The sequence below is a fragment of the Monodelphis domestica genome, chromosome 3 (genome assembly GCF_027887165.1).
Source record: "Monodelphis domestica isolate mMonDom1 chromosome 3, mMonDom1.pri, whole genome shotgun sequence".
Classification (NCBI taxonomy): domain Eukaryota; kingdom Metazoa; phylum Chordata; class Mammalia; order Didelphimorphia; family Didelphidae; genus Monodelphis; species Monodelphis domestica.
This window is the reverse complement of record NC_077229.1, coordinates 312,350,996-312,378,591: the sequence shown is the minus strand read 5'-3', so window position 1 is coordinate 312,378,591 and position 27,596 is coordinate 312,350,996. Positions and strand designations below refer to the sequence as shown.

General features: G+C 34.4%; 1 protein-coding gene across 3 annotated transcripts in view; it reads right to left on the bottom strand.

Moving 5' to 3' along the window:
* YTHDF3 (YTH N6-methyladenosine RNA binding protein F3) overlaps positions 1-27,596 on the bottom strand; it is a 52,433-nt gene that overhangs the window by 4,205 nt on the left and 20,632 nt on the right. The gene's annotated exons all lie outside the window — the stretch shown is intronic.

Sequence of the window (27,596 nt, the reverse complement as noted above, 5' to 3'; positions counted from 1 at the left end):
TCCAAAGACAATTCTAATTGTTTAAACAAACATGTATTTTTTGAGAAACCAATAAAATGGGCAAAAGGTGAATGAAACAAGTAGAAAGGCAATGTGGTAGGATTTCCACTATACTCTGTTCTCCCTTGGGATCCTGTAATAAACATGTTACAAACAAGGTCTTTCCGGTGTTTCAAGCAAGACACCTCTATCATGAGGAGAAACCATGAGCTATCAGGTTATTTTAAAAGGCCCCATGGGGAGGAAGGGAAGTTGGGGGAAGGGGGGGAATGTCATTTGTAAGCTTCCGTAACAGCAAGTTGCAATCATCTGTCTGCTGCTCCTCCCATATCACATTGTAAATGCAGTTTCTGTACTAGTTTCTACCATACCTAAAATACTCTTCTTCACCTGTCTCTTAACCAGGCAGCTAGGTGGCACAGTAGACTGTGTAATACAGATCTGGAGTTGGGAAGACCTAAATTCAAATTCAAAAATGCGGCCTTAAGACACTATGAGCTGTGTGACTCTAGCAGTAGTGGTTTAAACTGCCTGTCAGCTTCAGTTTCCTCATCTGTTCAAATAAGATTAATAACAGCACCTACAGAGAGGGGGAGGGAATAGGCATTTATATAGTGTCTACATGCTAGGCACTGTGCTTAGAACTTTTTACAAATATTATCTCATTTGATCCTAACAATAACTCTGTGAGGTAGGTACAATTACCCTATTTTAGAGTTGAGGAAGCTGTGACAGAATGTAACTTCTCCAGGATCACAAAGCTAGGAAGTATCTGAAGTCATATTTGAAATTGAATCTGCCTGATTCTAGGCCCAACACTAAACACCATGCCACCAGCATGCCTCTTACCTCCAGAGTTTGAAAGAGTCACACGAAATATTTGTAAAGTGTTTTGTAAATCTTAAGAGGCTATATAAAAGTGCTAGTTGTTGTTGTTATCATTATTAACTCACTTCTTTCATGATCAAAGCCACCTACCTCTGCAGGAGGCCTTTTCTGTCTCTTCATTACTGGTTAATGTTTTACCCTGAGACTTCCTATACTCTGTAGATCTTTTTATTGTGCCTTGTTACCTAGATATTGTCTCCTTCACTGGAAATGTGAGCTACCTCAGGAGAGGGGCTGTTTTTGCCTTTCTTTATAATCACAGCATTTAACACTGTGGCAGATAACTATTAAGTGCCCGATGCTTACTTTTCTAGATATAATACACTGTAAGGATAAGGAATCAGTTTGTCAGAAGTGGAAGTCCAAGTGAATATGAGATCTTAGTGTCCTTCAAAAATAAATAAAAAAAAAAAGAGAGAGACTTTTACATTAGGTATGTATAAGTTGTGTGAAAATTTTTGATTGGTTGGCAGGAAATATATAACAAAAATCATTCTGCAATAAACTCAGAAATGATCAAAAATATTAAGTTTTAAAAGAATTCTAAGGGGCTGCTAGGTAGCTCAGTTGATTGAGAGTCAGGCAGAGAGACAAGAGGCCCGTGTTCATATCTAGCCTCTGACACTTTCTGACTGTGATCCTGAGCAAAGTGACCTAAACCCAATTGTGTAGCCCAGTGATGGTGAACTTTTTAAAAGGGTGGGTGAAGTGAAAAATGTCCTTAGGCGCCCATGGGGCTGGGGGGGGGGGGGGGAGGGAGCAGCCAGACCCTGCCTTCCTCTAGCTTTCTAGTAACAAACTTTGTGTTGGGGTGATTGGGGTGGTGGCATGCATGTCCACAGAGAGGGCTCTGAGTGCCCCCTCTGGCACACGTCTTAGGTTTGCCACGGGTCTAGTCTTCACAGCTCTGTCTGCCTTGGAACTGATATTTAGTACTGATTCTAAGACAAAGTTTAATAGTTAAAAAAAAAATCCTCTAAATTGTAAAAAACAAACAACAACAAAAAAAACCATGAAATATATTTTAAAATAAAAGAGAAATGTAAAATGAAAAATCAAATTGAGAATTTATCTTATATAAACTGATAGAAGTAAACAAAAGAAAATCAGAAAAAGTCAAATTGGAAGGATCATGAGGCAGATATACTAATATATACTATTGCTGGTTCTAGGAATTCATTCAACCATTCTGTATATAAATTTGAAGTTATGAAAAAAAGGTAAAAAAAAATATTCATGTGTTGACTCAGCAATTCTGTCAGTAGGCCTAAGTCAGAGATAAGAAAGAAAAACAGAAGTGCAACATATACCAAACTATTCATAACAGCATTTTTTTGTTACAAATAAATAGGAATAAAATAGGTAGCCATATTATTGGGGAATGACTGAATAACTGGCTAATGAATGTGAAAGATGATAATAGATACAAGAAATGGCAAATAAGAATTCAGAGAACCATTACAAATCCTATATGAATTGATACAGAGAAACAAGTAGAACCAAAAGAACTAATGTGTATACATACATATTCATATCACTATAATGTAAATTTTAAAAATGATTAAAATAAAGTTGAATCAGGTAAGAGTCTAAGGGAACAGATTTAAAAAAAAAATCCAAGAGGAAAACCCCAAAGAGAAAAAAGAGAACTATGGGAGAAGAACTAAAAAGTATGTCAGGATTCAAAGACAAGTCTTGACTCCAGGTCCAGGGCTCTTTCCATTTTACCTTACTTCTTCAATAAAATCATTTTTATGAATGAAAGAAATAATAGTCCTATGGTACTATGCACTGATCAGACTATGTGACCTTGATAACTATAAAATAGGAGTTAATCATAGTACCTAACTCCAGGACTATTATGAGAATCAAGTGAGATGATATTTGTTAAAAGTGTGTAGCACTTATTAATTTCCATCCCTTTCACCTCTACGTTTATGATCCTTATGAATTACAACTGCTCAAAGTAAAAGGATTATTTTATAATAAAGAGCCCTACAAAACATCTTAGACAGAAGTCCCACAATCATCACTACACAGCCTGTAAATCTGCTTTGAATTCAACAGGTCTATGACAGCAAAAGCCTTTGAATTAGCGCAGGATTCCTTCCACTAACCTTAAGTTTTTCTGGCTTCCTTAAAGAAAGTACCAATTCTCATTTTCTGTGGGCCTTTCCCACTCCCCCAAACTAATTAATTACCTTTGATCTTCTCCCTCTCTTGTCTCTCCCATCAGATAGATAGATAGCTATAGATAGATCAATAGATCATGTGTACCTATTTACAAACTGTCTCCCCCTATCATTAGAATGCAAGTCTCATATCTCCAGTGCTTTGCAAAATGTCTGGAACAAAGAAAATGTTTGATAAATGATGACTGCATTAAACTGCTAGCCCATGTAATTTAAGATTTGGTTGTGTTTGAGAAGAGGGAAATCAATAAAGTACCCAGAAAAAGGACTGATTCATGGTGATGAACCAACTAGTCCTTAAAGGGTAAATGATGATATCATCAACACAATAACATTAGCAGTTAACCCCTAAAGAATAATTTGGTTTATAAATTGTTGTAATTGTCTCACTGATCTTCATAACAATGCTTTGAAGAATAGGTATTACAAGTGTCAGAATTTAGATATATAGGGGAAAGTCTCTAAGAATGAACATATCACATCAACAAGAAAGAGTTGAAACAGTCTGAAGGAAGCAAAATGAATGCATACACTGGGCAGAAATAAAAAATAAGGTATTGTCCTTTGAAGAGTAGGATGATGGAAAGCCCTGAAGGTGAGATGGAAGAACAGTTTCCATTTGGAGGCTGATTTTTCATGTTATCACCAAAATAAAAACAACAGAATGTTTTTATTCAAACAATGTTATACAATTGAAACAATTCATCTTTTAACTCATATATCATTTATTACATTAAGCATGCTATCCAAATTCTTATAGTCATCTTTAAAATGTTGTTATTCCCAATGCAACAGTCTAACAAAATTCAATATTTCTCTTCAGTCAATTCAGATTTTCTGCCAAGGGAGAGTGCAGTCTGTTTCACTTTGAAATTTATTATGATATGAGCCAATGATATTATTAAGCTTAGGGTGGGGGTTTTCTACAAAGAATGAGATTAATTAGCATTTGAATGAAAAGTACAGGAGAATTCAACAGCTGGGTAATGATAACTGCTAGCTATAGACTACATGGCAAATGGATTCTTCACTATATGCAAAATTAATTTGTTACATAAATTTAAAAAATTAATTAGAAGCAATAAAAAATTATAGCATCTATAAGTTCACACAGTTCACACAGAACTGAATAACATGTGAAATATAACAGGATTTGGGTATCCTGTATTCTTCCTATGTGCATTCTAGACTCACAATTATCTACCTAATTCTTTTAAGGATTTTGATTTCTTCCACTTAGAAAAAGACAATGTGGTACAATAGAAAGAGATTTGGAACAACCCCATGGATTCAAATGTAGTGTGACCTTGGCTAAGTCATTTATTTCACCTTGAGGTCAGCTAAGCAATATAGAGAATAGAGCACTAGAGGTGGGTGTCAAGATTTAATGCTGCCTCAATTTAAATATCTGTAAAAATAATATCACCTACTTCACAGGGTTGTTGTGAGGCTCAAAGATGGTATAAGGAAAGTACTCTGGAAACTTTAAAGTCCTATATAAATAGTTTTTATCATTCATCTCTCTGGACTTCAGTTTCCTCACCTGTAAAACGAGGGAATCTGAAAGAATAAGCTTTTAGGTTTCTATTCAGAGCTATACTTATGATCTTATTTCCACTCTCAATTAAGGTCAATGACCAAAAAGTCAACTTAAAGAGAATTTAAACCAATAGATAATTCACAGAATCTATTTCTCTTTTATAGATCACATCAGAATGAAACTTTCAAGGAAGATACTGTAAGGTTAGTCAGTTAATAAACATTTGTTATCATGTTCTAGAACCTTAGGAATACAAAAAGAGGCAAAATACAGCGCTGCCATCAAGGAACTCTAATGGGGGAAGAAAAAAAGGAAAGAAATATTTACAAACAAATTACATAGAGAATAAATAAGAAATAAGTAGCCCAGGGAAAGCAGTAAAATTAATAGAAGATGGGATTTTAGCTGGGAAATCCAGGAAACCAGAAGGTTGAGATCCTCATTCCAGACCAGGCAAAGAAAATGCCCAGAGCAATCTAGTTTGTGGAACAACCAGGGGGTCCATTTCACTGGATCAAAGAGTAAATGGTGGAGAATAAAGTCTCCAGGCTAGGTTATAAAGGGCTTTGAATGCCAAATGGGATTTGTTTTTGACCCTGCACATGATAGGGAGTTTATCTGAGAAGGGGATAAGAAGGGGGTAACATGATTGAATATGCACTAGAAAAACTACTTTGGTGGAACAGACTTGAAGCTGCCAGACCCACCAGCAAGTAGTGGCAGTTGTCAGAGGAAAGACAGGGGCATATTTGAGTTTAAGCATGTGATTCTATAATAAATTTTGATTATTTCTAGCAATATGGATAAAAATTACAGAAGTCATTACTAGTCTTCTTATTACATAATATAATATGTTCATATAACTCTTTCCCCAAAAATGTTATATGAAAACAGTCTGAGGACATCTACAACTCAATTTCTTACTAATAAATCTATTTGAGTTAAGTCTGTTTAATTAAAAATACTAAATCAAATCCAAGGGAAATGCAATTAACCAAATAAGATTAAATGCTAATTATTGACAGTTACTGTATTCTTGGATTTATACTTATTGAATTTTATAGCCGAAATTTCTTCTGAACATGAAAAATTTTCTTCATTTTGCACTGCAGCTCAATCAAAAGAACTTAGGTGTCTACTAAATAGTTTAAGCAGTGTTTGAGACCCCGGGAATACAAAAACAAAGGAAAATAGTTCTAGCCCTAAAATATTTTTATTTTTACATACAATTCTAAATTCATTCCAAATGAAAAACCAAAACAACAGGACAGTGCATCTTCTTTTTTATTGCCTAGACAAAGATTAACTGACTACATAACAAAATATTTTTCTTTCTTGTGTTAACTGACAGTTGCAGGAATCCAAATTTTAAGATACATTTGAAAATACTTTAAGTCAGTTTAGAAAACATTAAAAAAAATACCTAAAACAAGTTTACTACTTAAATTAAACCTAAAGATATTTTGTTTTTTTACTACTGTGCTCCTAATATAGGAAAAGAAAAAAAAAAGCAAGACAGTCTTGGTAAACAAAATAAATCCTTACTACTTTAACCTGTGTCCTATACTACAAATAGGGAGGGGGGATTGCAAAAAAAAAAAGACAAATCTGTTCAAAACATTAATGTACTATTTGAGATTATGTGCATGGAAATATGGGGATATGGGGGAGGGGAGGAAACATTTTTCCTTGGTGGGTAGAGGAGAAGGTTGGTGATATATAAACAAAAAATATCAATAAAAATATTTTTCAAGAAGGCAATTCATTTAAATTTTCCAGTAAAGCTACTGAAAATACTTTGAATTTATAATTTTAAAGTTTTGGGGATGTTTTACAAGTGTGGCTATCAATAAGTGCAGCTATTACAGTGTCTTCTAGGGAAATAGTCCACATTTTATAATGGAAGTAAGTTTTGGTATACATCAAAGAAAAATGTTACTTAGAAGCTTTCTGTTGTCACAGTAAATCTGAATATCTAATTATTAGCCTTACCAAAGCCCATAAAAAAAATTAAAAATGCCAAAGTTCCTGGAAGACAATGTTCCACGAGTTACTAAAACACAGTAACACATTTTGGCAATGTTAAGTAACTGAATAGATTAGCAATTTAAATACAGGACAACTTTGGAAGAATGGATAAAGTAGGCAAACTTGTAACTTTCACAGTAACCATTATAATTATGTCACATTTATTTTTGGCACAAGTTAAAAAGTTTTAATACTTTCTAGAGTCAGCATGTCATTTTACAAAATCAGAGGCAAATAAAATTTTTATTTTTTGTTTTATAATAATGGGTGTCCCTGATTTATTTGACCCTTGGAAAACTGGTCATAGAAGAACTGGTCACATAAAATTGTCTTATTCAAAGCCTTTACTTACTTCATGGTGAAATCTTCCAAATGATCTACCCTTATAGAAGCTGGGGTCAAGTTTATGATGCAATGAATATTAGGAGATGAGCATGAGCTATTTCTGAGCATAATTAATAATTCTAGAACAGTAAAAAATTTGGTATAATAATTTACAGTTGTCCATCACTTACAATTTATTAAGGAAACAGACTATTAAGTGACTTTCTCAAAAGTACATAGAAATTTAAAAAAAAACCTGGGATTGGAACTTGGGTTTTCTGACCCCTAAGTTCAAACATTTTCTGTCATTCCATGCTGTTTCCATGACATAATTGATAAGATTGACTTTGGAGTTCATGTACTGCCTCTGGCACATAATATGATCAAGTAACAACTTCTCAATGTCACAGGAAATTCTTAAAAATTAAGTTACAGAACTGTCATTATGTTTCCTTTTATCGATAAAAATCACAATGCTAAACCAAGAAAGTTGTTAGTATTATTTTAAAAGGGATTTTGGTTTGTATTATTTTTAATCTAGAAGTTTAAATATAGTGATAAAGCTGTAAAGAAAGGAAATGGGTTTTGTTCGGGGGAACGGGACAAAAATTCATAAGGCATTAAAGAAGTGTGACACATATTTGTGGCTATATTTTAAAAATATCGCCATTTAAATATTCTATTTGTTTCTACCTAGTTGAGGATATGCCCAACTCTGGGTAAATTCCTGCCTCCTTTTTCTTTACTCTTTCCCTTCATCTTACAATCTCTTCCTAATTTTAAAGTCCAAACAAATGCCCTCCTACTTTCTTTCAATTTTACACCATAAAAAACAAGGTCGGATTTCAGATCACCACTTGTATCTCAAGTCTTACCTCTAATTAAAATTTAGGGAGCTGTTGCTATGTAGGAGAATTTATGTCACTCATCAGTAACTTCATCCAGTTCTAGAATTTTTAATGACCCTAAGATCTTTCTCTCTATGGCCTGAGGCAGTCATTCCAGTTTCTGGGCCTTAGATTAACATCTGCAGAACTATTGGGGTTAGGGTGAATAAGGGAAAAGAAGAGGTATTGAACACCTGGCCTCAAAGGTCTCCTTCCAATTTTATATCCAAAATCCCTCATATTCTACTTAGCCATTCTTTAACACTCCACTTAATCCTTAAAGTCTTTACAAGAAATAAGTCTGATCAATCCTAGGAAACCTCTATATTTAAAATTGGGAGGAATAAGGAGTAGATGTTGCCACTTGAGGAACATTTGTTATTAAGAGTCCTAAACATCCACTATAATTTTTACTTCTAGAATTAAAAAATATATACTTTTGACAAAAAAAAATTTTCATCCTATCAAATTAAGAAAATTGCTATAATCACACCTCTAATCTTTTATTTTAAAAATTTCCACTCAATTAAAAATAAAATATAAACCCAGCATTACCTCTTATTTGTACTTTATCATCTGCTTTTAGATAAGTGCACAGGTCTCGTTATTCAATTTATAATAGTATTTATTTTATTCAATAACCAAAAGTTGACATGGGACAAATAAAAAATAAATAAATAAAACAAATAAAACTATAAGATTTGGGGATGAATAAAGAGCCACCTAATAGTCCTAATAAAGAATTCATCTTCAAATCTGGCCTCAGACACTTCCCAGCTGTGTGACCCTGGGCAAGTCACTTGACCCCCATTGCCTAGCCCTTACCACTTTCTGCCTTGGAGCCAATACACAGTATTGACTCCAAGACGGAAGAAGGTAAGGGTTTAAAAAAAAAAATTCATCTTTAGTTCATAATCCACAATTGCTTACAAAAGCAAATATACAATTGGAGAAAAACTTCTATGAATTCTAAAAAATAGTCCTCATAGATATCATATATCATTTATAAAAGCTGAACTGGAAAGAATCTTCTCTATCCCAATCTTTTACAACTAAAAAAGAAACTGGTATTTGAACTTTTTGTGCCACAGTTTCTTTCTAGTTGTCGCACAATTATACCATGGCTGAGTATGGACTCCAAAGTCCCGTATTATTTTAGTAAACTTGAATTTGTTAACAGCTTAATAAAAAATAATTTGGCTGTAAATGAGCTTGGCTAGTAAAAGGGATAGAAAGCCAGCTCTGGAAGTCAGTGAGGCCCTATTTCAAGTCTTATTATCTCTGGTGCATAATAACTGTGTAGCCATAAGTCAAGTTTAGGCAATTTTTTTTTTTTAAAGACTAAGCAACAGAACTGCAGAGGAAGTTGAAGGATTTTCAATTCAAATTCCAGGACCAGGCCCAAAATTTTTTGAAGTATTATCTGACCGACAGAGACACAAAGTACTGTCTTTCAGCAAGCTTTAAGCTGAATACAATATTGGTGGCAACGAAGTGGCTCAGTAAATTGAGAACTAGGCTTAAGAGATGAGCGGTCCTGGCCTAGAATCTGTCTTCTGCTTAGTTATATGACCTTGGGCAAGTCACTTAACCCTCATTGCCTAGCCCTTACTACTCTTCTGTCTTGGAACCAATACACAGTATTGATTCTATGGTATTAAGTAAGGATTTTTTCATTTCATTTTAAAATCAAACAGATATCTAGTATTTTATTCTTTTTCTGGAAAATAATGAGGAATGTCTATCTGACAAATTTGTTTTAAGGTACTAACATTGTTATCTTAAAGCTAACTATATAGCAAATGTTTAAAAATTTAAATGATAAAGACACTAAGAAATTTTCCCCCTATTATTTTTATCATTTTCAAAATTACAAAGATTGAAAGGAAGAATAGGTGGAAAAGGAATACATGAGTAGTTTTATATTAATATACATGTTGTGGACTTATTTCAGGTAGAATGAAAGAGAACACCACCACTAGAAGTAAGAGGACCTGACCTTTATGAAATTTCCCAAGTTCTAAAACCTTTCTGGATTTATTATCTTCCTCACTATAAAAGTGAGAATAATGTGCTACATTTAAAGATTCTTCATCTGTTTTGTATCACACAGTCCCCTCTGGCAATATGGTGAACAAATGGACCCCCTTTTCAGAATAAGAGGAGAGGAGATAAGCAGTTATATAGCACTTACTATTGTAAGGCACTGAGCTAAGTACTTTACAAATATTATCTCATTTGATCCTCAAAAAATAAAGGATTACAATGAAAACCAACAATACTGAAAGAGCTATCAAAGAATTAAAAAACAAACATGGGGCAGTTAGAGGGCTCAGTGAATAGAAAGCCAGCCCTAGAGACAAGAGGTCCTAGGATCAAATTTGGCCTCAAGATACTTCCTCTGTCTGTGTGACTGGACAATTCACAACCCCAACTGCCTAACCCTTACCTTCTTCTGCCTCAGAACTAATACTTTGTTCTGTTTTTAAGACAAAAGGTGTTTTCTTTTAAGAACTCATGCACTAGATGATTTCTAGAGTCCTACACAAGAACAAAATTCTATAATCCTAAGTAGTGATTTGGAAATAAGTAGCAGAGAAAAATGAACAGCCTTCCTAAATTTTGAAACTTTAGTATGTCAATTTGCACATTAGATTAATTTCAGGTACTTTCAATAGACATTCATTAAACACCTATTATGTATAGACTTGTGCTAGGCTACAAATACAGAGATAAGACACTAGGCAAGTTACTTAACCTCTGATTGCCTGACAAAAGGATTCACAGGAAAAGGAAACAGTAAAACACTCTAGAATCTTTGCCAGGAAAACTTCATTGATGGCTATGATCCATGAGGTCATGAAGAGTCAGACATGACTGAAGAGCTTGACCAACAAAAATGTGATAAATGTAAAAATGAGATCATAATGTCCTGTGAGAAATCTAAAGAGTGAGAGAGTAATTTATGCAAAGTTAGAGAAAGCTTCACTGAAGAGAATGGTTATGAGCCTTGAAGGAATGGACATTAGCTAAGAAATGCTTGAGAGGTTAAGGAGTATGAGTACTAAAAAAAGTACAGTCTGATCCTGTTATAAAGAAGTCATTAACAAACAGGAAGAGAAAAGTTGGGATCAAGCCAAACTGCAAGGGGATGGGGAGTGAATGGGAGAAGTGGAGGTGGTACAAATAAGTCAGTTTGGCAGGAGAGAGAAAATTACAGGTTGGAAGAGATGGAGAGAAAGGTCATGCATGAGAATAGCAGGAGTTTTTTACTTTAGGATAATGACCTGAGGAGGTCTGTACTGTATAAGATGACAGGGAAGAAGTCAATAACAAGGAACCCTTAAGTTTTGGTAGGAGAATCAGAAGACAATGATTAAAGATAGAGGAGTCACACCTTTTTCCTGTGATATCTGAGGAAAGGAAAGACTGAAAAAGGAGAAATTTTGACTAGTTAATGAGGAAATAATTAGGGTAGGAAAGAAGACTGAAATACAATGATCTTAAGAACTTGGTATAATAGATAACATATTGGACTTGGACTTGTGAAACCAGGGCAAGTCTCTAAACCTTCAGAATCCATTTCATCTGTAAAACAGGAATAGAAAGATTTGAACTACTTACATCTCGAGGTTATGAGAAAAGTGTGTTATAAACTTTAAATAGCTGAGTTATTACTATTTACTACTAAGGTGGAATTATTTTTTGAAAGTTTACTTCAAAGAGAAAAAGAACTTGAAATGAAAATATAGTATGTGTTTTTTATTTACTTCAGTGAAAAATAGCCTAGAAATACTTACTTTGGTAAATTATCTTATATTTTTTTTATTCTAAGAAAATTGGAGAGATATTTTGAAAAAACAATTTTTTAAAACTTTTTAAGTGGCTAGAGAGGATCTTGGATACTAAATCTCTCTTAAAATAGCAAATGTGAAAAATTATTTAAAAAAAAATACTTTAGGAGGCCAGCTGGGTGGCTCAGTGGATTGAGAGCCAGGCCTAGCAACAGGAGGTCCTCATTCAAATCTGGCCTCAGACATTTTCTAACTGTGTGACCCTGGGCACTTAACTTCATTGCCTACCCCTTACCACTCTTCTGCCTTAGAACCAATACACAGTATTGATTCGAATATGGAAGGTAAGGGTTTAAAAAAAAACACACATTAGTATTAAAGTACATATTTAATATATTTTACATAATGACAATTAAAATAGTATTAATATATATTAAAGTATATATAAACTCAGAATTTCATAGGTGAAAATAAAACTCGAATTGTCTTTAATTCTCTATCACAAATCTCAAAATGATTCTCCAATCAAGCTCAGTCAGTTCCATGAGTTTACCAACATCCCATTATGTTGATCAACAAATATTTATTAAAGGTCTTCTACATCCCAGGAATTATGCTAAATAGTAGATACCAGTTCAAAGAATGAAGCAATCCCTATTCTTAAGGAACATATGGAAAAAATAACAAGCACATATAAAACTATGAATAGCATAAATATCAAGTTAAAAAATGCATGCATATACTAAGTTGGTAAATACAAAGTAGTTTTGAAGAGGGCAACAACAAGTAGAGGGATAGAAAAGCTTTTCTTGCAGAAGATAATATTTGAGCTACAAGTTAAAGGAAGAAAGTCAAAGAAAAGCAAGAAGGGAAGCACATTCCAGTCATATGGGTCCAAAAGCTCAAGAGATAGTGTTTGGTGTGAAGAATACAAAGAATGCCAGTTTGTCTGGATTACAGAGTGTAGGAAAAAGAGTAATGTCAAACAAGGAAAGAGAGACAGACTGAAGTCAAGATACAGAGGGCTTTTAAAAGCTAAGTTTATCTATTATTCTTCAAGAAAAAGGAACTATTGGAATTGGCCCAGTAGAGGAGTCACATGGTCAGACCTGAACCTAAGAAAAATTACTTTTGCAGTGGCATATAGAATGGAATGTAGTGATGAGGCTGTTGTAATAATCTAGGTGTGAAGTGACAAGTTATGGTGATAGCTACCGGAGTAGAGAGAAGAGTTGCTGTGAAGTAAAGCAACCTGTGTCAGCTCAATGACTGAATATGTAGGGTAAGGAAGTCCAGAATAATGCCAAGATTATGGCTGGGGGGCGCAGAAGTACTTTCAAAGAAATGGGCAAGTTAAGAAGGAAAATCTGATTTGGGATTGGAACACATCCAATTTAGGTATAATATGCTTCTGGATTAATTTCATTTAAAATGTCCAGGAGCTAATAGCTGATAAGGGACTGAAATTCAAATGGACCTTAATATATAGCTCCTAGAAAGATCCAGATAGAAATAGTAGTCAAGCCTATAGTAACTAGGAGAGAGAAGACAGGCACAGTGGATAAGAAAGCACTAGACTGGGAGTCTGGAAGATTGAAGGTAAAATTTGGCTTTGGATATTTACTAGCTGTATAACCTTGAAATAAGTCAGTTAACCTCTATTTGCCTCAGTTCCCTCATCTACAAAATAAAAATAGCATCTATTCCCCAGGATTGCTGGGTAAATACAAGAAGATAATATTTGTAAAAAACAAAAAACAAAAACACTTTAAAGGGCTATATCAATGCTATCTATTTCTATTATTATTTTATTTTTGAAACTGCTCAGCCAGAGATTATTTCAGCTGTTAAGCTTGAGTGATGTCCATTAGGACCTTTCCTTCTTGACCATTCTGCTGCCTTTGCTACCCCTCCCCCCCAAAATTTTTTTATTCTCCAAGTTTTCTTCCTGATGGTTTTTCTAGGTTTTCCTCCTAGCTGTCTAGTCCATGTAATCTCATTTCATTTTCTGCTCTCTCCTTCCCAACTGTGGAAAATTCATTTTTCCTCTCCTAACTTGGAAAGTTCTTAATCTTTCTTTCAATAAGAAATCAAATACCTAATTTATATCCTATAGATTGTTTTTTATAGTGTATAGAATTTTTGCAAATCTGTATTCAAGATATAGTGCCTACTAAGGGATTCAGTTCCAATTTATTGTGCAAATGTGCATCATGCCAATAAATTGATATTCTCCAAAGCTTGAACCTTTGTTTCCTCAGTTACTGCAGTTTTCATATGCCTTAGTTATTGACAAGCCAGCTAAAAGTTGAGAAGTCTAACAAGTCCCCCCAAATAGCCTTAGAGTATACTCTGGTCAATTTTTTTAACAAGGGACTTCTTCAAGGAAGACTGCTCTGGAGGTCAGCCTCCTTCTATATCTCATATTCTTCTAAACTAAGGTAAGCCCTCACTTTGTGAGAGAAGGTAAAATGCCACATTATAGGAAATGATAAAATCCAGAAAGACCCCTTTAACGAAGTTAAATTATGGCAAACCTCTGCTTAGTTGAAGGAGTACCCTTGGGAAAATAAGTTCCCCACATAATAAGAGAAGTTCCCATGGGAAATTATGGGATCTGGAAAAAAAATTTTTTGCACAGGGATCAGGATTTTTTGTTTTTAAGGATATAAGCAAATTTTATTTTTAATGTTAAAACATTTAGACAGTGTTTTTTTATTGGTAGTCACAATTTTTGGAAGAAACTTTATATAACAAGGCATTTCTCCTACATGGATTTAATGGCATAAATTTAAAATATTCAAACAAATATTTCTAAAGATTAAGACCTCTCATTACTGTTGGGAAAATGGAAGGTATATGTTCTTATTTAGGTTATTCTTCCTTATAAAAAGTACTAAGTAAAACTCAAATGGATGAATATGATCCTTCAGTTACCTATTTATTATTAGCTTATTTGTTCTCTAGCATATATTTCATATACAAATACACGTAACAAATAACAGATTCATGCTTTTTTCCTCCTGCTACCAGTTTTCTATATATATATATATATATATATATATATATATATATATATATATATATATATATATGTGTGTGTGTGTGTGTGTGTGTGTGTGTGTGTGTGTGTGTGTGTGTGTGTTGCTAAGCCAGCTAAAAGCAAATTAATGGATTAATTTAATTTAATTAGTAGGATCAGAGAGCATTAAATTATACTGTGTGAAACCTAGTTTTTGGTCTGGATTCTGTATGAAGTTATGACATATGATTGTGATGGAATACTACTGTATCTTTAAAAAAAGATGAGGTTAATTTTAAAATAAACACAGAAAGACCTACATTAAATTATGAAAAGGTTGAACTAGTAGAACCAGAGCATTACAGAACCGATGTTTGAAGAATAATTTATGAATGCCTACCTTCTAAGAAAGAACTGATAAATAGAAACACAAAAGACATTAATATATACCTATATTTTGTCAAGCAATCTCTTCTAGAGTGGGAAGGGAGGAAGGAAAATACCTGGATATTTCAATGTAACCAACAAATATGCTAATTAAAAAATTTTTAAAGAAAATAAAAAACATTTAAAAACTGTTCAATATTTAATAAGGTATAGTTTTAAAATTAATAATAATGATGATGATGATGAATATGGTAATTGACTGAGGGAAAAGTTTTAAAGATCTTTTATGACACCTTTCTGTGAAGTCCCTAGATACTTTGTATTCAGGCAGAATCATTAGATCTTATCAGCCCTGCTTGACTATCTCTTATGAAATTCTCAAGTACAGAAGGTTGAGATATGGGGGACTGAGAAAATGGGATCTTCTCTCATTCCTTGCCAAAAAGGATGAATTTACAAGTTTATTATAACATAATGAGTGAGTTTTTTATCTGAAAATATCTGTGTATTCTTATAATAAAAAATTATGAAAATCTATAGAGTGGTTTCAAAAATACTTCAACAATATGTTACAAAAAAGTATGTGCTGAGGTTGCATCTTTGAATAAACGCAAGGACAGCTCTCAGATTTAAAGATTTCAATCTTGCCTTTAGGGTGAATAGGAAATACAGATTGAAGGCATTACAGTAACCAACAATCTTCTGGGAGATTTTTAAATGACTACCACATATTTGCTGAACGTGTGCTACTCTAAATTGTGATTATTATTAACTTTTAAGTAAAAGATAAATGAAATGTCTTATATTTTTGTTTTGTTAACTATTATTTGAATTATTGATAAATGAGATAAATATAACCTTGCTCTAATCTGGGATTAAATTCTGTAGATAATTAGGTAAAATCTCTTGAGACTATAATTTAATATTGTTCTGAGTTTAAGATCTGATTGTCTGACTATTCATTAAGCCAAGAAGCCACCATTCAAGCAGAAAATAACATGTGCTGTGATCCGAGAACTGCTACAGAAATGTCTGTCCATGGGAAAACTTGAGGGGAAGACCCTGGTACAGTCTAAGGTAGGATACTCTTTACTCAAGTTGCTCCATGGTGCCATTGCCTTTTTGAAAAGGAAATTTCCCACGTACTTAATATCCAGCCTCGCCTCTGACACTCTGCATAATGTGGAACTTTTGCTACCAGAACATCTGTTAAATATGTCTCTTGCCTGGATTTAAAAAGAGCTAAGGGAATTTTTCCCATAATGGCTTATGTCAGGTCAGTTTGTGCTCTCGCAGAGACAAGTTTTGATTGAATATTGTCATAACCACATCTCTCCTTTTTCTTTTCAAGTAGATTTTTATAATTGGGCAGGTGAATTATAGGAATTTGTTTTTATAGAAGTTTTTGTTGTTCCAGTAATCAATCTATTAATTAAATAAATACTGTAACATTTGAGTTCAATCATAACATAGGGACGATATTCTAAAAGGGAATTAAAGTAATAAGATATAATGTAAACTTTTTTTTAATTAAATAGAATAGTACCATTTTGAGAGAGCAACAGAATCAGACTATTTTCTAAGAAAATTAAGACATAGATATGCATGATTGATTCTAAACAATTCTTTTCTTTCTTTTTCTTCCCTTCCTAAATCCTTACCTTCCATCTTAGAATCAACACTGTGTATTGGTTCTAAGGCAGAAGAGTGGTAAGGGCTAGGCAAGGGAGGTTTAGTGACTCGCCCTGAGTCACAAAGCTAGGAAGTGTCTTGAGGTCTGATTTGAACCTAGGACCTTCCATCTCTAGGCATGACTCTCAATCCACTGAGATACCCAGTTGCCCCGCTTTAGATATTTCTAATGGGAAACTCAGACTTTTGAGTATATTCTTGAAATTGGATTGTGGAATACATATACATATATTTATAAACTAAATTGGCTTGATAATTGTAAAGAAAGTTAAATCATTTCTCTCTATTTTGAAGAATGTGTTTTAAGAGACAAGGAATAATTTTCCAAGTTAGGGCCTCATGGACTTTTTTCGAGTCTTCCTTCACCCTATAGTCCTTATCAGATTTGGGCCTTAAATCAAGTTAAAAATAGCAAATGAGGGGGCAGCTGGGTAGCTCAGTGGATTGAGAGTCAGGCCTAGAGATGGGAGGTCCTAGGTTCAAATCTGGCCTCAGACACTTCCCAGCTGTGTGACCCTGGGCAAGTCACTTGACCTCCATTGCCTAGCTCTTACCACTCTTCTGCCTTGGAGCCAATATACAGTATTGACTCCAAGACGGAAGGTAAGGGTTAAAAAAAAAATAGCAAATGAGATATAAAAACTAAACTTCTCTTTCAGGTAAATCAAAGGTTCCTAACTTGATGGTCTTATACTTTTTGTTGGTAGGATCAGAACCATAAGGCTTGAGCTAGTTTTCACTAAATTTAGAAGACTGTACTAAATCATATTGAGTCTTATAACTTGCAGGCTGTAGCAGAAATACTCAAGCATCTTTACAAAGAAGCAGAGCCCCTTTCAGAGCTATCCCAAAAATGAGACCTATTCCAGAATGTCAAGAGAAAACATTTCTAAAGAACAGGCAACTACACAGAACATCTGGGACTCAGAATGAAATGTGCTGATTAAATGAGTACTAGAAGTAAACTACAAGATAACGAGGCAATATTATTTAATACTAATTATTATTGTAGCTATTTTATTAGGCTATGCAAGAGCATGATCCTCAGTATTCTTTTCTTGGTATGTAACATTCAATAATGAACATATTAAAAAAAACACAATTTGGCCTATACATAAATGATCCATGTGTGAATGAGAGTTCATCCAAGGATTAAAGAGGACAACTGTGTGAACCTAACTGACTCCATTCTGTAAAACTGATTTCCTTTTAGATATTGCTCTCCCCTTCCCTGTTTTATACTGGGAAAAGTCCTGAAACTCTCTATTCCTCCTCCCAACTCATAAAATTCTTTATCTTTCCTCCAATTAGAAATCAGATTAGCTAATCATATTCTGGTTTATATCCTATTGACTGTTTTCTTTTCTTTTTTTTTAAACTCTTACCTTCCGTCTTGGAGTCAATACTGTGTATTGGTTCCAAGGCAGAAGAGTGGTAAGGGCTAGGCAATGGGGGTCAAGTGACTTGCCCAGGGTCACACAGCTAGGAAGTGGCTGAGGCCAGATTTGAACCTAGGACCTCCCGTCTCTAGGCCTGGCTCTCAATCCACTGAGCTACCTAGCTGCACCGACTGTTTTCTTATAATGTATAAAATCTGTACAAAATTCGAATCCTGATTTTAATGCCAACTGAGGGTCCAGTTCCAATTCATTGTGCAATCACATGCTTAGACTCTCAAACCTTTGTTCCTCAATTATTTCAGATTTCACACACCACAACAGGACATCAAGTTGGAAATGCCCAGGAAAAATCAGAGCCCTGTTTGTCAAATTTTTTATTGAGATGTTTCTAACTTGAATTTTTCAACATTTCAAAAGAGTTCTATCTTTTCCCAAAATATTTACCCTTCTTACTAATAACTCTCCTATTTCTGTTGAGTATATCACTATCTTTCTAATCATGTAAGTATCTTTGATCTTTAAGTGCAGTTACCAAATCTTGCAGATTCTATAGCCACAAAATATGTTGTACCTACTCCTTCTCTCTACCTTAACTGTTTGAAGTACTCAACTCTTTTTTGTAATTTTTGAAACACATATCACTGCCATTCTCATTTTCAAAAATAATTTGTATAGTATAAAAGTATTGATTATTCTTTAAAAATTTGATAGAATTCTTATTTATCCATTTGAACAAAAGTATTTTTTTAAAACTATTTCAATCAACAACATTAACTAAGCAACTACTGTGCATCAGGTCTTGTGCTAATTGAAAAATAAAAACAAAGAATTAAACAATCTATTCATAATCAGATCATATATTAATGGAGAAGACAAGAGCTTATATAAAGTTAATAAATACAACTATGTACAAAGTATTAAGTAATTTTGGAGAGAGGGCACTAGCAATTGAAAGGATTAGGAACAGCTTTATGAAGAGGAGGCTACTAGAGCAATGTCCTAAAGGTACAAAGAAGTCTTATGAGGTGGCCAATTAGAATACATTCCAGGCTTAGCAGAAAACCAATGCAGAAACTAGAGAAATCTCTAGTGTTCTATTAAACTCATTTTCCTTCTCTATAGAAATTATTAATGTTTCATTTGAATTCTGTTTTTCTAGCACATAACTGTAAAGTGCAGATAATTTTTTAAAAACTTACACTGTTGTGATCTCTCCCTGTTCACTGTTAAATGTGTTCATTTGATTCTCCCCATTCCTTTCTTTGTAATCGGATCAGTTAAACATTTTGTGTGTCAAAGCTAGTTTTTGATTTCCAATTTACCTATTTCTCCTCTAAATTCAATTCTTTTTGCAATCTTTAAATAATTTAATGCCTTTCTCCTTTTCTATCCTGTTAAGCTTATTTAGGGACATAATTTTTCTGATAGTTGTTTTTATAATTTATTTTATAATTTTTTGAGAGCCAAACCTGTGGTCTCTCAAAGAGGAGGATCCCTCTGAGTAGGTGAAGCGGTCAGGCGAGTAAGAGACGAGAGAAGACTGAGTGCTCAAACTTCTGTTTAGGCGCCACTCAGTGTTCTGCCATTGCATGGGATTTGTTTATTTTATAACTTCAGTGAATATATGCTTTTCTGGCACAAAATCATTTTTCAACATACATGTTTCCATAGAACCTTAACAACAGACACGAAGCCTAAGGAGATAGTCAACAAAACATTGCTGCTACGTGCAGGGTCAGAGGGACCCAGATATTGATGAAATTCTAATGAACAATTATCACCAAATCAATTATAAAATATATAATTTTCAGAGCACAAATTTGCCAGAAGCTTTTATGCCTAGAAAAGAGGGTCTTATCTAAGTGGATATATAAGAATCCTTAGGTTTAATTTTGTAAGTGGAATCTCTCATCTATTTTTCCTGGGACCAAGTAAGAATAATAATCATAGCAATTCCAATAATAAGAGGATGTTAATAAGGAAAGTCACTTAGGGGATTTCTGTGGATGTTTCCATCCCTCCTGGGGGCTACTCTGCAGTCCCTGGTTTCCACATGTGACCATGTCAAACAGGGTGGTCTTTGATGGCTCCCGGCAATAATTTATTTATAATTTATAAGTCATTTAATATAATTTATAGTTTTATATATATAATTAATGTATTTTATAATTTATAAATACATTTTATAATCATAAATTAGTTGTCATTTATAATTTATATAATAAATCATTTATAATTTATTTAAAATTTTATAATTTATAATTGATTTGTGATAATTGTTCATTAGAATTTCATCAACTCTCCAGTTAGGTCCATACCATTTGCTTATGCTCTTGGCATTGATTATTAACTACTTTTAAACATTTACCTGCTATTTTGCTATGCCCTAACATATAGCCTATATGTGTAAAAGTTTTGAGATGCAATCATAATTCTTAGTAGGGGATTAATTTCAGAAGATGCTATAATTTTTTTAGCACTACAGTCTCCAACAGTTTAGTTCTACATTTTCCCTTGTCTTTATCTTGGTTAAAAATTACCCTTCTCTGAGAAGAAACATTAAAATTGCCTATTATTATATTACTTTGGGGGAGAGGGGACAATCCAGTTACTTTTTCCTATATTAATTTAGATGCTATGCCATTTGGTGAATATATTTAATATTGTTGGTGGTTCATTATTTAAGGTCATTAAAGTTTCATTATTTTTGGTTACAATGTAGTTTTCTTATGTATTGAAGTTATGAGTTTTTATTTTTGCTTCACCTGATAAAAACTGAGATGCTTCCTTGTTTGGATTTACATTTTTTGAATACATAGTAAATTTCATTGCAAAAATATATCATTTTGATTTTATCTTTGGTTTTTGGAATTGATTTTTGGCAACAAATTTTTATTTTCAGAGATAATCTGCAATACTTTTAAAGTTACAAATATCTAACTTCCAAATCTACTGGCCTTTTCTCATTCCTCATTCTCCTAGATCTCTCTACTTTACACATACCCTTCTCATTGATATTCCTGATACCCTTTAGGAATGCCCCTTTCTCCTGATTTTCCCACCTATTTGACTTCTTTGCAAGATCCTAATCTAGACCACATCCTCTAACCATAGGGGTCTGTCTTAGACCTTCTTCTTCTCCCTCTAATATACTACTTGGTGATCTCAATTCCCATGATTTTAATGACCACCTCTATGCTAACAATTCTCAAACCTATCTATACTGCCCTAAACTCTCTGATGACCTCTAATCTCACATCTCCACGTAACTTTCAGGGTTCAAACTGGATGTCCAGTAGATATTTTTAATTCAACATGTCCAAAATAAACCACATTATCTTTCATTCTAAACTTTCCCTGTCCCCATCCCCATTACTATAGAAAGCAATACTATTTTTCCAGTCCCTCCGCTCACAACCTAGTAGTCCTCCTGGACTCCTTCACTCATACCTCCAACCCCTCTACAGAATGTTTTTGTCAATGTCTTTCACTTTTATAACATCTCTCAAATAAGCCATCTCTCTCCACTTTATACAGCCACAACTCTGGTGTTGGCCTACTTTACCTCATGCTTGGATTACTGTAATAGCTGCTAGTGGTCTGCCAGCTTCAAGTTTCTTCCCATTCTTAATCTACTCTATATTCAGCCACTAAAGTGACTTTTCTAAAATGCAGGTCCAGAGGCAGTCTGGAGTCAGAAGACCTGAATACAAATCAGGCCTCAAACATTTCCTAGTTATGTGTGATCCTGGGCAAGTCATTAAACCCCAACTGCCTAACTCTTATCAATCTTCTGACAGAACAGATGCAGTGTTATCAATTCTGAGAAGGTAAGGGTTTTAAAAAATAAAGTGCAAGTCTGGGTGCTCCCCCTGGCTCAAATACAAATCCTCTGGCATTCAAAGCTTTCTTAGCCTATCCCAGACCCCTCTCCTCCAATCTACTTACTGCTTATTCTGTGTATCATATACTCTTCTTTAATCCAGCAACACTGACCTAGCTATTCTATAAACAAATCACAATCTCCTGGCTTTGAGAATTTTTTTTTCTGGATGTCCTCCATGTTTGAAATTCTTTTCTTACTCTTTCCTACTTCTTGCCTTCCTTCAAGTCCCAATTAAAATCCCACTTTCTACAGGAAGCCTTTCCCACCCCTCTTAATTCTAGTGCCTTCCCTATTAATTATTTCTTGTTTATTCTGTAAATACCTTTTTATACATTTGTTTGCTTGTTGTCATCCCCATTTGATTGTGAGGTCCTTGAAGGTAAGGACTGTATTTTGCCTTTTTGCATCTCCAATGCCTGGCACATAGTAGGTATTTAACAAATGCATCCTAAGTTGCCTGAATATTAAAGATTATGTCATTAATAATTAGATGAGAAGCATATCATGTACCTTTCTATTATTAGCAGTGAGTCCTTGCTTCACTTACATGACATTAAAAAAAACGCTTTTATATAAAGAAATTTAATGCATATAAGAGAAGTGGCTAACTGGGGGGGGGGGAATGTTTTTAACTAGTCTCTATAATATGCAAGGAATATACAGGCAGAAATATGGAAGAGCAAAAATTATTCTCTAGGAGTGGAGTAGTTAATGGGTAAGAACAATTCTTTTAAAGAATTACAAACTATTAACAACTATATGTAAGAATGTTCCAAATCAACTAAAAAGAAGAGAAATACAAATCAAAACCCTAAGACTTTACCTTAGAGATAAGTAAATGTTATACTTCTTAAAGTGCTAGACCTAGAATCAGAAACATTCAAGTTCAAATTTGGTCACTGACTTAGTTTTCCCAACTGTTAAATAGGAACAATGATAGCACCTACCTCCCAGGACTATTGTTAAGATCAAATGAAAGAATATTTGTAAGACACTTAGCACAGTGCATGGCACATAGAAAGCACTACATAAATGTTATAGCTAATATTATTATTACCTCATTTCAAGCAAATTGGCAAATAGGGTGAAAGACAGAAATTCTATAATGTTGTTATGACAAAAACACTAATGTAACAGAAAATTATGAAATGATCAACCATTCTAAAATAAGGTGGAATTATGTAAGAATAGTGACTAACCATGTATCCTACAGAGTTCTCTTGTGGAAAGGAAACTAGAACAAGTTCTGGACTTTCCGCCACTGTGTTGGAACAAGCAACAATGGAAATATTAGAGAGTAGAAATTGTCAAGATTGACAGTTGGTGGGGGAAGGGGCAACTGGGAGTGGCAGTGGTTCTTGTGAGTTGAGCACTTCTTGTCCTTCCCAGTCTGGATGGAAGTGCCTCTACTATCATCTTCAGTCCAAAGAGAAAGGCCCAACCAGCTCTGAAGGTCAGAACAGTTCTTGTTGTTTGCTGTCTACTGCTATGATTTTGAAATTAAGAAAACTAGCACAGAGATAGTGTAGACAGGAATAAGAGAAACCCTCCAACAGCCTGTGAGGTCTGGCCTCAGCTCCAAAGCTGAGAAAGACCCCAACTGTATTTGTAAGGACATCCCTCTTCCCTTTTCTCTGAAACCTCTCCAATCCAAACTGGTCATTAAAATTTATCTTATTTGAATATTGCAGTCAGATAAGTGGACTATTTTTTCCGGGGCATAGAGGGAGCTGAACCTCAGTTCAGTCATCCAATTACAAACATTCCTTATCGGACCCCTGCTGGGCAACCGAATTTTGGGGAAAGGCCCTCAGGAGGGTCTATGTTTACCTGCTCTGAGGCAACTTTGGCAGCAATCAAGAGAGAAGACATCCCCACAGGCTATCATAAGTGGCTCATTTCTTGGACACCCTATTTTGTTCACAAATAGCCTCGGCAGGGGGCATCTCTCTCCTTTGCCTCACCGGCAGCCATATTCCTCCTCTCCCTTCAACTCCTCCATTCCCTGCTACAAACCTTCCATATCCCATTTTTTCAATTCCCTATCTTTCCTTATAAATATTATACTCTGTATATATATATATATATACACTAAGGAGATCAATAACCAAAACAATAGGAAAAGGGGTTAAATGCTTAAAACATCTTTTTTTTTTAAACAAAAATGAGGGAGGAAAAAGGTAGATGCTCATCAAGTCTGAAATTGCTAAATAGGTAATATATAAGGATGTAACAAAACATTACTGCAATTTAAGGAAATGGGGGGGAGGGGGGGAGGGTATAGCAAGGCAGCTCGTGGATTAAAGGCCAGGCCTGGGAATGGGATAGGAGGTCCTGGGTTCAAATCTGGCCGCAGACATTTCCTAGCTGTGTGACTGAGGGCAAGTCACTTAACCTCCACTGCCTAGTCTTTAGCTTTTGCCTTGGAAGCTTTAGAAATTATTGATTCTAAGATGGAAGGTAAGGGGAAAGAACAACCTGAAAGGTAGCCAGAATGCATCTGGGTCGCTGAGGTGAGAGAGGAGCACAGCCAGTAAGGGGCTACAGCAAGAAGTAAGGAGCAAGCCAACGGTAAGTGTTTTCCTACCCACAATCTACTGTTCCAGGTTCTGAACACTGACCCAAACCAACATCTAGACCCTGAATCCCTGCCTGGTTCAATAGCATTCCAACCCAACACACAACTCTTAAAGTTCAAAACAAACCTGTGGTGAGGAAGGGAATGCCAGTCTGGGGCAGTCTGTACTGCATCTGTATGGGCCTAGAGCAAGGTCAAGAGCTGGTGGTGAGCACCTGCATCCCAGAACTGGAGCTGGCCCCCAATCCCCAGGGTGCGGGGCTTATGGAAATCCCAGGGTAGATAGAGCAGTCTGCAGTGTTCCCTGTGTCTGATCTGATCAAGCCCAAAGTAAGACCAAAAGTCACTGCCCAAGCCTAAGGTTAGAATTTAAGCCATCAGCAGTCTCAAGGGCTGACCAAATCAGAAGTGGGAGGTAGCTCTCAGAGCTCCTAGCCCACAGATCATCATACCACCTTGAAGAACTAAAACTCGCAGAAACCCAGAAATAAGGCTAAGGGTGGCATCAAGGAAGAACTGAAGTTTAAGAGAGTGTCCTATATTCCCTGAGAATAAAGTCTACCTTTAAAATAAAAGTCAAGAAAAAGACTGGAAAAATGAGCAAACATTAAAAAAAAAAACCCTCCACCAAACCATAGAAAAATTTTATGAAAACAAAGAACAAGGCACAGACAAAGGGGAAAGTGAAAACAAAGCAAACACACTTTGAAAAGCTCCAAAGAAAAATAAGAATTGGACTCAGATTGTGGAAGACCTCAAAAAAGATTTCAAAAATCAATTAAGAGAGGCAGAGGAAAAATGGGGATAAGAAATGAAAGTGATACAAGAAAATAGGGCCAAATGAAAGCAAAAGCTCAAAAAAAAATTCTTTAAAATTAAAATTGGGCAACTGGAAACTAATCACTTCATAAGACATCAAGAAAAAATAAGATAAACTCAGAGGAACAGAACCCCCTCCCCGCCAACCAGAAGAAAATGTGAAATATCTCACTGAAAAAATAACTGACCTGGAAATAGATCCAGGAGAGATAATTTAAAAAATTATTGAACTATCTGAAACCCAAGATCCAAAAAAAAAAAAAGCGACATCATAATATAAGAAATTATTAAAGAAAACTACCCAGATATTCTTGTATAAGAGTAAAATAGAAACCAAAAGAATCCACAGGTCACCTTCAAAAAGGATTGGAAGGCACAGAATATGATGTTCTGAAAGACAACACATAGTCACCTATCCAGCAAAAATGAGTATATTCTTTCAGGAGAAAAAATGGTCATTCAATAAAATAAAACATTTCCAAGCATTCTTGATGAAAAGACCAGACCTAAACAGAAAAACAATTGCCCAAATACAGACCCAAGAAGCTTAAAAAAGGTAAACAAGAAAGAAAAAATTTAAGGGACTGAATAAGGTCAAACTCTATGTATTCCTACATGCAATAAGGATATATGAAATTCTTAAAATTTATCAGTAGTAAAATAGTTAAAAGATGTAGACTAAGACAGAGAGTGTAGAAGTAAGCTAATTCAGATCTGATATGGAAAAAGGAAAAAAAAATCAAGATGTGAAAAAGAGGACTATACTGAGAGAAAAGGGAAGGGGGAGATGGAATGGGGTAAATTTCCTTACCTAAAAAGGCATGAAAAACTATTACAATGGTGGGGGGATAAAGGTGATGATGGGCAATTCTTAAAGTTTATTACTCTCATTATAACTGGATCAGAGAGGGAGTAAGACAATGGAAAGCAGTAGTAATAGAAAATGGGAGGGGGTGATAAAAAACACAAAACACTTGTTGGGGGGAGGGGCAGAGTGAAAGGAAAAAGAGCAAGATCAAAAGGGGGGATACTTAGTGAATGGGATTAACTCACCCATTAAATGGAAGAGGCTAGTAGAGTGGATTAAAAACCAGAATCCTACTATATATTGTTTATGAGAAACACATTTGAGGCAGTTAGACACATACAGAACAGAGGTAAAGGGATGGAGCAGGATTTATTGTGCATCATCTAAAGTAAAAAAGGCAGGACTCGCCATCATGACTTCAAATGAAGATAGATTTGACTAAAAGAGATAGATAATGAAAGAAATTACATCTTGATAAAAGGTACTACAAATAATGGAGGAATATTAATGCTAAACATATATGCCCCAAATAATATAGTGTCTAAATTTTAAGGAGAAACTTAACTTCAGAAGTATTTACAATAAAATTATGCAAATGGAGGACCTCAACTTAAATCAAACAAAAAAAAAAAAACCCCAAGTAAAGGAAGTGAATGAAATCTTTAAAAAGTTAGAACTAATAGATCTCTGGAGAGAACTGAATGGAAATAGAAAGGAATATATCTTCTTTTCAGGAGTACATAACTCATACACACAAAAATTGACCAATGTATTTGGGCATAAAAACTTGACAAACAAATGCAAAAAAGCAGAATAAATGCAAACTTTTAAGATCATAATGCAATAAAAATTATAATCAATAAAAATTCATGGAAAGATAAATTAAAAACTAAATGGAGACATAGAAAAAAATCAATAATTTAAGTAATGAAAATGCTAATGAGGAGACAAAATATCAAAATTTATTGGATGGAGCCAAAGCAGTACTTAGAGGGAAATTTCTTTCTGTAAATTAATAAAACAGAGAAAATGCAAATCAATGAAATGGGTTTGTAACTAAAAAAAAACTAGAAAAAGAACAAATTAAAAATCCTCATTTGAGGACTAAATTAGAAATCCTAAGAATTAAAGGAAAAATTAATAAAATTGAAAAAGAGCCACTGAACTAATAAATAAGAGTAGGAGTTCGTTTTATGAAAAAACAATAGAGTATTGGTTAGTTTGATTAAAAAGAGGAAAAAAAACCAATCAGTATGAAAAATGAAAAAGGTAAACTCATGAGCAATGAAGAGGAAAAAAGCAATCATTAGGAGCTATTTTGCCCAATTACGTGCCAATAAATCTGAAAATC